Source organism: Aegilops tauschii, chromosome 6 (genome assembly GCF_002575655.3).
Source record: "Aegilops tauschii subsp. strangulata cultivar AL8/78 chromosome 6, Aet v6.0, whole genome shotgun sequence".
Lineage (NCBI taxonomy): Eukaryota > Viridiplantae > Streptophyta > Magnoliopsida > Poales > Poaceae > Aegilops > Aegilops tauschii.
In genome coordinates this window covers 151733166-151744230 of record NC_053040.3, presented here as the reverse complement: position 1 = coordinate 151744230, position 11065 = coordinate 151733166, and positions in this window count along the sequence as shown.

The window sequence follows — 11065 nt, the reverse complement described above, 5'->3', positions numbered from 1 at the left end:
CGGTGTAACCCCTATTTTACCCGCTGTAATCTCTACTTAAACGTGGTGCTCAACACTATATATTATTTCCCAATGATGTATGGCTATCCTATGATGTTTGAGTAGATCCGTTTTGTCCTATGGGTTAATTGATGATTGTGATTGGTTTGAGTTGCATGTTTTATTATTGGTGCTGTCCTATGGTGCTCTCCGTGTCGCGCAAGCGTGAGGGATCCCTGCTGTAGGGTTTGCAATACGTTCATGATTTGCTTATGGTGGGTGGCGTGAGTGACAGAAGCAATGACCCGAGTAAGTAGGTTGTTTGCGTATGGGAATAAAGAGGACTTGATACTTTAATGCTAAGGTTGGGTTTTACCTTAATGATCTTTAGTAGTTGCGGATGCTTGCTAGAGTTCCAATCATAAGTGCATATGATCCAAGAAGAGAAAGTATGTTAGCTTATGCCTCTCCCTCATATAAAATTGCAATAATGATTACCGGTCTAGTTATCGATTGCCTAGGGACAAATAAATTTCTCGTGACAAAAAGCTCTCTACTGAAACTAACTTAGTTGTGTATTCATCTAAACAGCCCCTAGTTTTTATTTACGCGCTCTTTATTATCTTGCAAACCTATCCAACAACACCTACAAAGTACTTCTAGTTTCATACTTGTTCTAGGTAAAGCGAACGTTAAGCGTGCGTAGAGTTGTATCGGTGGTCGATAGAACTTGAGGGAATATTTGTTTTACCTTTAGCTCCTCGTTGGGTTCGACACTCTTACTTATCGAAAGAGGCTACAATTGATCCCCTATACTTGTGGGTTATCAAACATCACGGAGCTCCAGGAAGCGGTGTACTTGGCCCAGGAAATCGCCCACCGGCTTTCGACCAAGGGGCAGATCGTCCCCACCCCGGAAGCCAATGAGAGGATGGTGTTCATCCCCCACTTCATCCGCGGGTTAGGATTTCTCCTCCACTCCTTCGTCCGTGGACTCATGTTCTACTACGGGCTAGATTTTCAGATCTAGCCCCAAATTCTTTCCTCAACATCTCGGCATTCATTGTCGTGTGCGAGGCCTTCCTCCGCATCCCACCCCACTTCGGGTTATGGCTGAAGATCTTCAATGTGAAGCCGAAAGTGGTGGATGGTCAACATGCAGAGTGCAGAGGCGCCATGGCAAGCAAAGTGTCCAACGTCACATGGCCCACAGGCACCTTTGTGGAGACCTTCAAAGGGTGGCAACAACAGTGGTTCTATGTCACAGAGCCTTGCGACACCACCTGGGCCGCAGCTCCCGAATTCAAGTCCGGGCCCCCGATGCGGCTTACCTCCTGGCTAAAAAAGGGCCTGGACTGGGCATCGTCGGATGAGGTGTTAGCGCTGCAGACGTGCATCAAGAGCATGGTGGACAAGAACATCAAGCTTGTCAATGTGATCCAGGTGATGCTTGTTCGTCGGATCCTTCCTTGCCAGAGCCGGACTTGCCATTTGTGGGAGTTCGATCCGGCCAAGCACCAGACCTTGCAACAGTTCTTCAGTGCCACGCACGAAGGTATCTGGAAGGTGCTTTTCAAGGCCAACCAGTCATGGCCGAAGACGACCGAGGACCGCAGCCATGACCTGACTCATCCAGCCAGTCCGGTAAGTTCTTCATATTTCGAGGTGTATCCTCTACCTATGCATTCAAGGAAGATGTCCAAGCTTCTCCATTTGTATTTTTAGGGCTGGATAAAGAAGGCAGAGCGGATCCAGTGTCCGGCTCCGCTGCCCGAAAACCCAGCTATCTCGGTTCTGACGAAGATGCTAGTTCTGGCGCCCTACCAGGCGCCGGAGAAGAAGGCCAAGAAGAAGGGCCAGGAGGCGAGAAGCGGCCTCCGCCGTAAAGGCACTTCGGACGCAACGTCTGAAGACGCCAAAACCCATTCCTCCCCGCCGAGAATGACAAGGAGGAGGAAGAAAGCAATTCTCCCCCCGAGGGGGAATGAAGAAAAGGGCGGCCTCCACGGATCTGGAGGCGGAGGCGTCCAAAAAAGGGAAGGTCTCCCTTGTGGATAATTCAACACCGATAGTAGCTCTGAGTGGCGCCCCACGGAGAAGCCCCTGGCCGAATTGTAAGTAATCAAAGGCACTTATGTGCATATACATCCAGCTCCTTTACTTCGTGGTTTTTAACATGTTAAATCATGCGCTGTAGTCCGGCTCACGCCCGCCCCCAGCGATCCACATCTTCGGGGAATTCGCTAGATCCAAATGTGATGGACAGCGAGTCGCCTCCGCCGGCCTCCTCCCCTAAAACTATGGACGACGCCGAAGTGTTGTCCCGAAGGACCCTCCCAGGCCAGGGAGAGGTACAGGAGGCCGTCCAGGTGGCACCAGAGGGTGATAACTCGGCCGCCGGACACATGGGGGAACAGACCCCCCTGGAAACTGGCGATGGGGGCCATGCCCCATTCGGCCCCAGCCGAATACTATTCCGGAGGCCCATACAGCTCCGGAATCAGGTAAGCAACCTCCTTTGAAATAAGGGGGTGCACCTATTCCGCCGGTGACCTCTGTCCACCCAGAGGCACCAGATACTTTACTGGAAGCACTTCAAGGTGCTTCCATTGTGGAAGAACACCGTATCCTTATGGGTACGATGATTGAGAGGGTTCAGTCCGCTTAGAGCGGACTGATCGAAGCCTGCATCAGCCTTCTAACAGGCTTTGAGATATGTGACGGAATTATGCAAAAAGAATGTCGTAGTATAGACAGTAGCCCCTGAGACTCTGTCCGGTGTTCGAAAAGAATGGCCGGACAGAGGATCTAATAATTTTCGCAAGAGACTAATCATATGTGTCCATATGAATAAGCAGGCGTCGATGCTGGCTGCGACCTCCCATTATGCCGAAGTCTCCAAACTGAAGCAGAGTCTGGAGTAGGCCGATCAAGAGCTCGGCCGTGTCAAAAAACAACTAGAAGACAAGCAAGGTATGCAATGGCCTGTTCAGATCTAAAATGATATGAATTGTGTTGAGCTTGTTATTATGATATTTCATAGGAGCTGTGGCCCAGGTGGAGTCCCTCAAGAACGCGCTGACCGAGGCCCAGAAGAAAACGGAGAAGGAACGAGCTGCCCGCGAAAAATACTAGTCAAGGGTCGGGGAGGTTCAGCAGGAGATCAAGGACGCCATAGAGAAATGCGAGTCCTTGGAGCGCAAGATTGCGAACCAAGAGTCCGAACTTGCTAAAGCCTGCCAAAGCGCACAAGACGCCCGGCTTGAAGCCCAGGGCGCCCTCCGGGAAATCCAAGAGGCCAAGCAGATTGCGGCGGGTAAGGCCTTTACTATGCAGAGCAAATTTGTGAAGAAAAGGTATCTCTCACTGACCCGGATTTGGAGTTCTCCAGGAGCGTTTGCGGATCTGCCTCCCAGTATTGCTGATGCTGCGGAGTTCTTCCGAGCCGAAGAGGGGGGCTCAACAGAGAAGTTGTTCTGGTCGCAATACCTTGCGCCAGAGCATCCGGTGCCCCTGAAACAGCTGACTGAACTGCATAGGGTGGTCGGATTGGCCATGAAGGATTTGTTAATCCGTCTATGGCCTACCGAAGCCATACCTAGCAGCCACTTCGGGCTCGTGAAGCGGCTGGTCGATGCCTGCCCCCGGCTTGATGCCATAAAGCGGTCAGTCTGCATCGAAGGTGCGCGGATGGCCTTCACCCGTGTCAAGGTGTAGTGGGCGAAGATGAATGCTGTCAAACTCGCGACCGAGGGACCACCTGCGGGCAAAGAGCACCGCACGCCCAAGCGGTATTTTGATGATGTCCTGGAAGGATCCCGCATTGTGGAGGGCCAGTGTGCGAAGGACATTATTTTTGAATGAATGTATTCATGTTATCCAGTCCTATATTATGGAAGAAAGCCTATATGTAATATATTGCTTGTTGCTGTGTGAAAATATCCCCTCATGTGCAGCCGTTTATTAAATCTGAGAGTTGGCCAGTCGTTGGCTTCAACCCCCACGTAGGTAGTACGGGGGTGTTCGGGTTGGAACCTAAACACACTTGACCCAAGAGTTTAGTCCTTGAAGGAGGTGTTTAGTGCAGCGAACCAGGCAATCGGACTATGTGGCTTTATCACCCTCACTTAGCCATAGGAGTTTGACAATAGGAGTGTAGGCGCAGCTCCTAGTTAGTATTTATTTGTCCGGCCTAGGGCGTTGTAGACACCTGATCGGTTGGAGGCCGATCTGTCGCATAATGCGGAAAAAATCGCAAGAGATTTATGTTTAGCCACCGAATAGCTGACCAGCTCTCGCCGCATCATGACAGTCAGTTTTTGGCTTTCTCTACTGAGGTGTTGTCCGGATGAACCAGAAACACAATCGCAGTAGTTCTCCCTTTACTACCCTAGCCGATAAGACAGAACGTAAGGTAGCAAGCACAGGAGCCGGGCAACCCGACTATTGACCAAAGACATGATTCGGAGCCGATGCATATAATGCTATATTCGGGGCGCCGAATTATACTATAAAAAGTGTTCGGACTTGTTGCAAACGTATGGAGCGCAAAGGAGCCCGTGGTGAGTTAAGTCGTATCAAAGTGTACGGGTGCAATCGATAAAGATAGTGAAATATAATGAAGGAGTAAGCCAGTGCCACATATGTTGGGCCGCGAACTATTTCCATTATAATCTGATTGATACGTCAAAGTGTATTTGTACAAATAATGCGATAAGCAACAGGGCTATTTAGCATGCCGAGACCAAGGGGAAGCTGCGTGCGGGTCCTCAAAACAGGCGAAGTGATCGTCAAGAAGATCATCTAGATATTCTGTCGCACGTCTATGCTGCTTGCCTCCTTGGTATTTTTATCCTTCGAAAGGATCGACGATCAGGCCGTCGTTAGGGACCTGTGGAAAAGAAACCTGAAAAGGATAGAGAGAAAAGGGAAAGTATGAGTGCCCAGAGAAGGTCGAGCCGTATTGTGGACCATGATCGAGTTATGCCTCCATCTTTGCCCATGGTATTTTTAGTGTGTAGTTATGTACGCGTGGTACGTACGCCGCGATTCGGTCGGGACTGAGATGGAGGCCGAATTTCTAGTCGAACTCCTGACGAGCTGGACTGTCATGCTGCGGAGTAGTCCGGACTCGTTTAATAGTGTACGGGGGCTTGGCCGCCAAATTGATGTTCTGCTTGATAAGGCCGCCCTGTACTTCCGCTGCTAGGGCCGCGGTGTGCTCCTCGGTACGAAGGGAGCGTTCCATGTTTCCGTTTACTGCTATGATACCGCATGGTCCGGGCATCTTAAGTTTGAGATAGGCATAGTGTGGTACCGCATTGAAGCGAGCAAATGCGGTTCGTCCGAGCAGTGCATGATAGTCACTGCGGAAGGGGATGATGTCGAAGATCAAGTCTTCGCTTCAGAAGTTGTCCGGAGATCCGAAGATGACTTCCAATGTGATTGAGCCCGTGCAACGGGCCTCTACACCTGGTATTACTCCTTTAAAGGTAGTTTTTGTGGGCTTGATGCTTGACGGATCGATGCCCATCTTGCAGACTGTGTCCTGATATAGCAGGTTAAGGTTGTTGCCACCGTCCATGAGGACTCGCGTGAGGTGGAATCCATCAATGATTGGGTCGAGGACCAGTGCGGCTGAGCCGCCGTGACGGATACTGGTCGGATGGTCCCTGCGATCGAAAGTGATCGGGCAGGATGACCATGGATTGAATTTTGGGGCGACTGGCTCTATCGCATAGACGTCCCTGAGCGCGCGTTTGCGCTCCCTCTTGGGGATATGAGTAACGTATATCATGTTCACCATTTTGACTTGGGGGGGGGGGGGTTCTTCTGTCCCCCTATGTTCGTTGGATGGGGCTCCTCGTAATCGTCCTCACTTGGCGACCCCTTCTCCTTATTCTTGGTATTTAACTTACCGGCCTGTTTAAAGACCCAACAGCTTCTGTTGGTATGATTGGTGGGTTTATCGGGGGTGCCGTGGATCTGACATGGTCGATCGAGGATTCGGTCCAAGCTGGACGAGCCCGGATTGCTTCTTTTAAATGGCTTCTTCCGCTGACCGGACTTGGAGCCACTGAATCCGGCATTGACTGTCGTGTCATTGGTATTGTCACCGTTATTCCGACGCTTGTGCCTGTTGCGTCGGGGCTTGCCGTTGCTGTTTCTGGCTTCAGAAGTGCCAAGTTCGCTTGTATTGTTGCTGCTACGGGCTAGCCAACTATCTTCGCCCGTGCAAAAGCGGGTCATAAGTGTCGTGAGGGCTACCATGGACTTCGGCTTTTCTTGTCCAAGGTGTCGAGCGAGTCATTCGCCGCGAATGCTATGCTTAAAGGCCGCTAGGGCTTCGGCATCCGGACAGTCGACGATCTGGTTCTTTTTAATTAGGAACCTGGTCCAGAATTTCTTGGCCGACTCTCCGGGCTGTTGAATTATGTGACTTAAGTCGTCGGCATCCGGAGGTCGGACGTATGTACCCTGGAAGTTGTCACGGAAGGCGTCTTCCAAGTCCTCCCAGCTGCCAATGGAGTTTTCTAGCAGGCTGTTTAACCAGTGCCGAGCTGGTCCCTTGAGCTTTAGTGGGAGATATTTGATGGCGTGAAGATCATCACCGCGGGCCATATGAATATGGAGAAGAAAGTCCTCAATCCATACTGCGGGATCTGTTGTTCCATCATATGATTCGATATTCACGGGTTTAAACCCTTCTGCGAATTCGTGCTCCATTACTTCGTCAGTGAAGCAGAGGGGGTGTGCGGCGCCTCTATATCGGGCCAAATCGCGACGCAGCTCGGATGGAGCCCGTCTGCGGTTTTTGGCCCGGACGTGGTTATGCTTGTCGTGCCCGACTAGATAGCCGTCCTTGTGCGTCGGGGCACGTCCCCTCGATCCGTAGATCGATCTGGTCTGACCTCCTCTATTTTCCAAGTCCTGCCGTAGGTCATACGTATATCCCCGAGCTGTTGTGTCTCTACTTTTACATCGAGGTAGTACGGGCTGGTGTTCGGCTTGAGTTGTCATTTTGTCACGGCCACGTGGTGGGCGGTCGCCCGCATTACGCGCTGATGGTACGGGCTCCGGCGCCTCCTTGTCGAATTGAGGTAGCAGCTTACGCTTCAGGTAACTCTTGGTTGGGAGCCCGAGGCCATATTCCTCGGCTGCCAGGACATTAGTCCACCTGTCGTTGAGCAGATCTTGATCAGCTTGAAGCTGCTGCTGCTTCTTTTTTAGGCTCCTTGCAGTGGCTATTAGCCGACGCTTAAAGCGCTCCTGCTCGAGGGGTTCCTCAGGCACGATAAAGTCTTCGTCGCCGAGGCTCACCTCATCCTCGGAGAGTGGAAGGTAATAACTATCCTCCGAGTCTTTGTTTACAGCCTGTTCATTAGGGCTAATTTTCCCATCTTCCCGATCATCCTGTTCGGAGGTTGGCTCGACGGGGTTTTCTTGGTCTTCGGCATCGTTCGGAGCATTGTTGTCTCCGGTGCCGGTATTGCTGTCTCTTCCACGGCGTGATTTAGAGCGGCGCCGCTGGCGTCGGCGCTTTGGTTGTATCTCAGGAGGTTTATCCTCAACTAGTTTTTTCTCGTTATCGCCGTTACCATCTTTGGGTGTAAACACCATGTACACGTCATATGAAGAGGTGGCCGTCCAGCGTCCGGTAAACGGCGGGTTTTGAGCCTGCTCTTCTCCGGCATCGTCGTCCATACTGTCGATGTCTTCTGAGCCGTAATCGAGCATGTCGGTTAAGTCCTCGGCAGTGGCTATGAAGTGGGTGGTGGGTGGGACGTAAAATTCCCCGCTCTCAGCCCCTAGTCCGGGCTAGGCGTAGTTCGGACGTTGCCCCTCTGTAATGACGAGGGATCGCATTAAGTCCAGGGCCTCGCTTAAAGGCGAGGTTTGGCCAGGGGTAGGAGAGTCCATGGAGTACGGCGGGAGGGAAACCCCTTGGCCGAGCTCACATGATGCTGACTCCGAGGGTTCGGAGCCAGTGTTCGGAGAAGAGTTCGGCTTCATGAAGACTGCCGGTGACACCACTTCCCCCAGCTCTCCCATATTGGGCTCAATAACGGTAGAGAGTCCAGCGGGCTCGAGAATCCCATCTTCGGACCTGGTGACGCGCTCCGGATCTAAGGCCAGAGCGGAGGTTGGGGTCGCGAACCCCTGGAAGATCAAGTCTCCTCAGATATCCGCGGCATAATCCAGATTTCCGAAAATAATCTGGTGACCTCGGGCGTAGCTATCGATCTGCTCTAGATGGCCAATCGAGTTGGCCCGCAGTGTGAAGCCGCCGAACACAAAGATCTGGCCAGGGAGAAAGACCTACCTCAGGGCAGCATTGTTGTAGATGACTGATGGAGCCATCGAACCTTCTGACGACGACACAGCGGAACTCTCAATGAAAGCACCAATGTCGGTGTCAAAACCGGCAGATCTCGGGTAGGGGGTCCTGAACTGTGCGTCTGAGGATCAAAGGTAACAGGAGACAGGGACACGATGTTTACCCAGGTTCGGGCCCTCTTGATGGAGGTAATACCCTACTTCCTGCTTGATTATCTTGGATGAATATGGGGGTTACAAGAGTTGATCTACCTTGAGATCGTAATGGCTAAACTCTAGATGTCTAGCCTGTATGATTATGATTATGAATGTCCCCTATGGACCAAACCCTCCGGTTTATATAGACACCGGAGGGACCTAGGGTTGTACAGAGTCGGTTTACAGAGGAAGGAATCTTCATATCCGAACACCAAGCTTGCCTTCCACGCCAAGGAGAGTCCCATCCGGACACGGGAAGAAGTCTTTTTGTCTTGTATCTTCATGGCCCATTAGTCTGGCCTACGTCACATAGCCCGGACGCCCGAGGACCCCTTAATCTAGGACTCCCTAAACCACCCCGTCAACTTCAACGAGCTACGGCTTCCTGACTTGGTCTCCTTCTTCACCTATATCTCCGAGGAGCTGAGTCGTCTCCACGCGATGGTGGGGGCGGAGCTAGACAAGGAGGGGTTGCGGGCTGCCGACGCCGTTGCCAGGCGAATCCTCTCAGGGCTCCGTCACCGGAATCCATTCATGCCATTGGAGGCCGTCTTTGACGAGCTGGCTCCCGTCGACCGGGAGCTGGCTCTGCGGGCGGTTGCACCCTGCATCACCAACATCGTGCGCCTCGAGAAGCAGAGGGACTTGGGTGGTGTTTAGGCGTCCTCTGCATGGGCATGTCCATGTCTCGGCGGCGCAACATGACCGTTGGATCAAACTCAGACGGTGCAAATCGGTCACTGTAGCACAAAGCGTGTGGGTGTGTTTGGTTGCATTCTCATCTCAATATAGTTGTTCCCTCTTTGTGTATTTGTGTTAACCTACTAGTGTGGACTCATGCACTCTGCCAAACACCCAAAAGTGGTTCAAGAAGGGAACTTTTGCTCCCATCCCGTGCACCGTTCCTACACCCTGCCTAACACCGATTCGTGCTTCATATGGTTCATGTTTCGTGGAGTACTGTAGCACCGTACTCTCCGTGCGTTGTAGACCTAGTTCTGTTAACATTGATCTCACTGTTCATTCTCGACCAGACAGTCGAAAAAGTGGTACTATGTTACATTACTGTTCATATAGTTGACATACGCACAACATCATTTGTTGTCGTCATATCTTACTACGCTAGCAACAAGATTATGTAGTACTGACATATGAACCACTGCACATGCCTAGTAGTAGGAGCACTATGTATGTTCAAGTGGCTGCCGTGTTTCGCACTCCTCCGTCGTAAGAGTGGAAACGCTTGCTGTAAACATTTTTTTTCTTCAGAAAAACAGTGGACACGCTCTACCGTGTGGATCCTCCTCGACGGTCGTCGGGAACCTTGCTACTCACTTTCGCCGACGTGTGGGACAGCCAGCATCAGGGTCCACCAACCATGCACTAAATTACTCCGTAGTAGAGTGCCCAACTGCATGGTAGACTACCCCGATCGAAGCGCCGCAGTAATGCCCAATGAGCCGTCAAATCACAAAACCCCATCCTTTCCAACAGTAAGTTGGGCAGACGAAGCAACCATCATTGCACTCTTCTCTCTCAGCTTCCTCTCTTAAAGAAAACCCCCACTCGCTTCTCCCTCATCTTGTTCCTCATTTCTTCAAGAAAACCCCGACCCTGCTTCTGCCATTGTTCTTCTCTCCCAAAGAAGGAAAGGTGAGCACATCAATGGTGTTGATTCTGGCCAAGGCCCGATCTTGCAACCCCGAGACTGATCCTATAACCCCTCTATGTTCTTCTTTTGGGTTTGTGATTATGGTTTCTTTTCTTTTCTTTCTATTTGACAGTTTCTTGATGGACGCCGGAGCACCGACCGAAGTGATGTCTATGGCTCTGGACAAAACCGTTGAGGCTCATGGTACGAAGAAGCGCAAGCATCCCGTCGAGACTACCGCAGACAAGCTCAAAGACACCGCCCTGTCCAAGCCCCCCTCTCTGGGATCCCTCATTAAGCAAGTCCAGGTAATATCTCTTCTTGACGATCTTTTTCTCGATCTTGACCGTGTTTTTTCATCTAACACGCAGTACTAGTACTAGTAGTACAACTTTCTGGCTGATCTTGCATGTGATTTTTGTGTGCCAAATGACGGTTCTAAATTCCTCTTTTGACCAAAACATGCGAGAGGTTGACACTGATTTCTTATAGATTACTTTCAACTACTTTATGAACATCAATGCTACCTTTGAAGAGGGTATATTTGCCTCAGTAACTTGTGTTATGGATATTGCAAGTAATCCCTCTGCTCTCATGCCTTTGAAGACATGTTCTAGTGTCTTTGTTCACTCATTTCTGTGCGTATATGTAGTCATATATGGAGTAAAATATCAAAAATCATCTTATATTTCTTAACGGAGCTAGTAGTAAAATATCTGGTTTCTTTTTGAATTAGAACCAGGTCCGCGGTGGAGATGAAGTTCTCAAAGTCATGCCGTGTGAACTGGAAGACCTGAGGATGAGTTCAACTGCTAAACTATCCAGCTGATGTGTCCTTGTCACCACGTTGTCGGATCTCGGGTTCCGGCAAAACCCTTAAGGTTCGAACTCTGGGGCGCG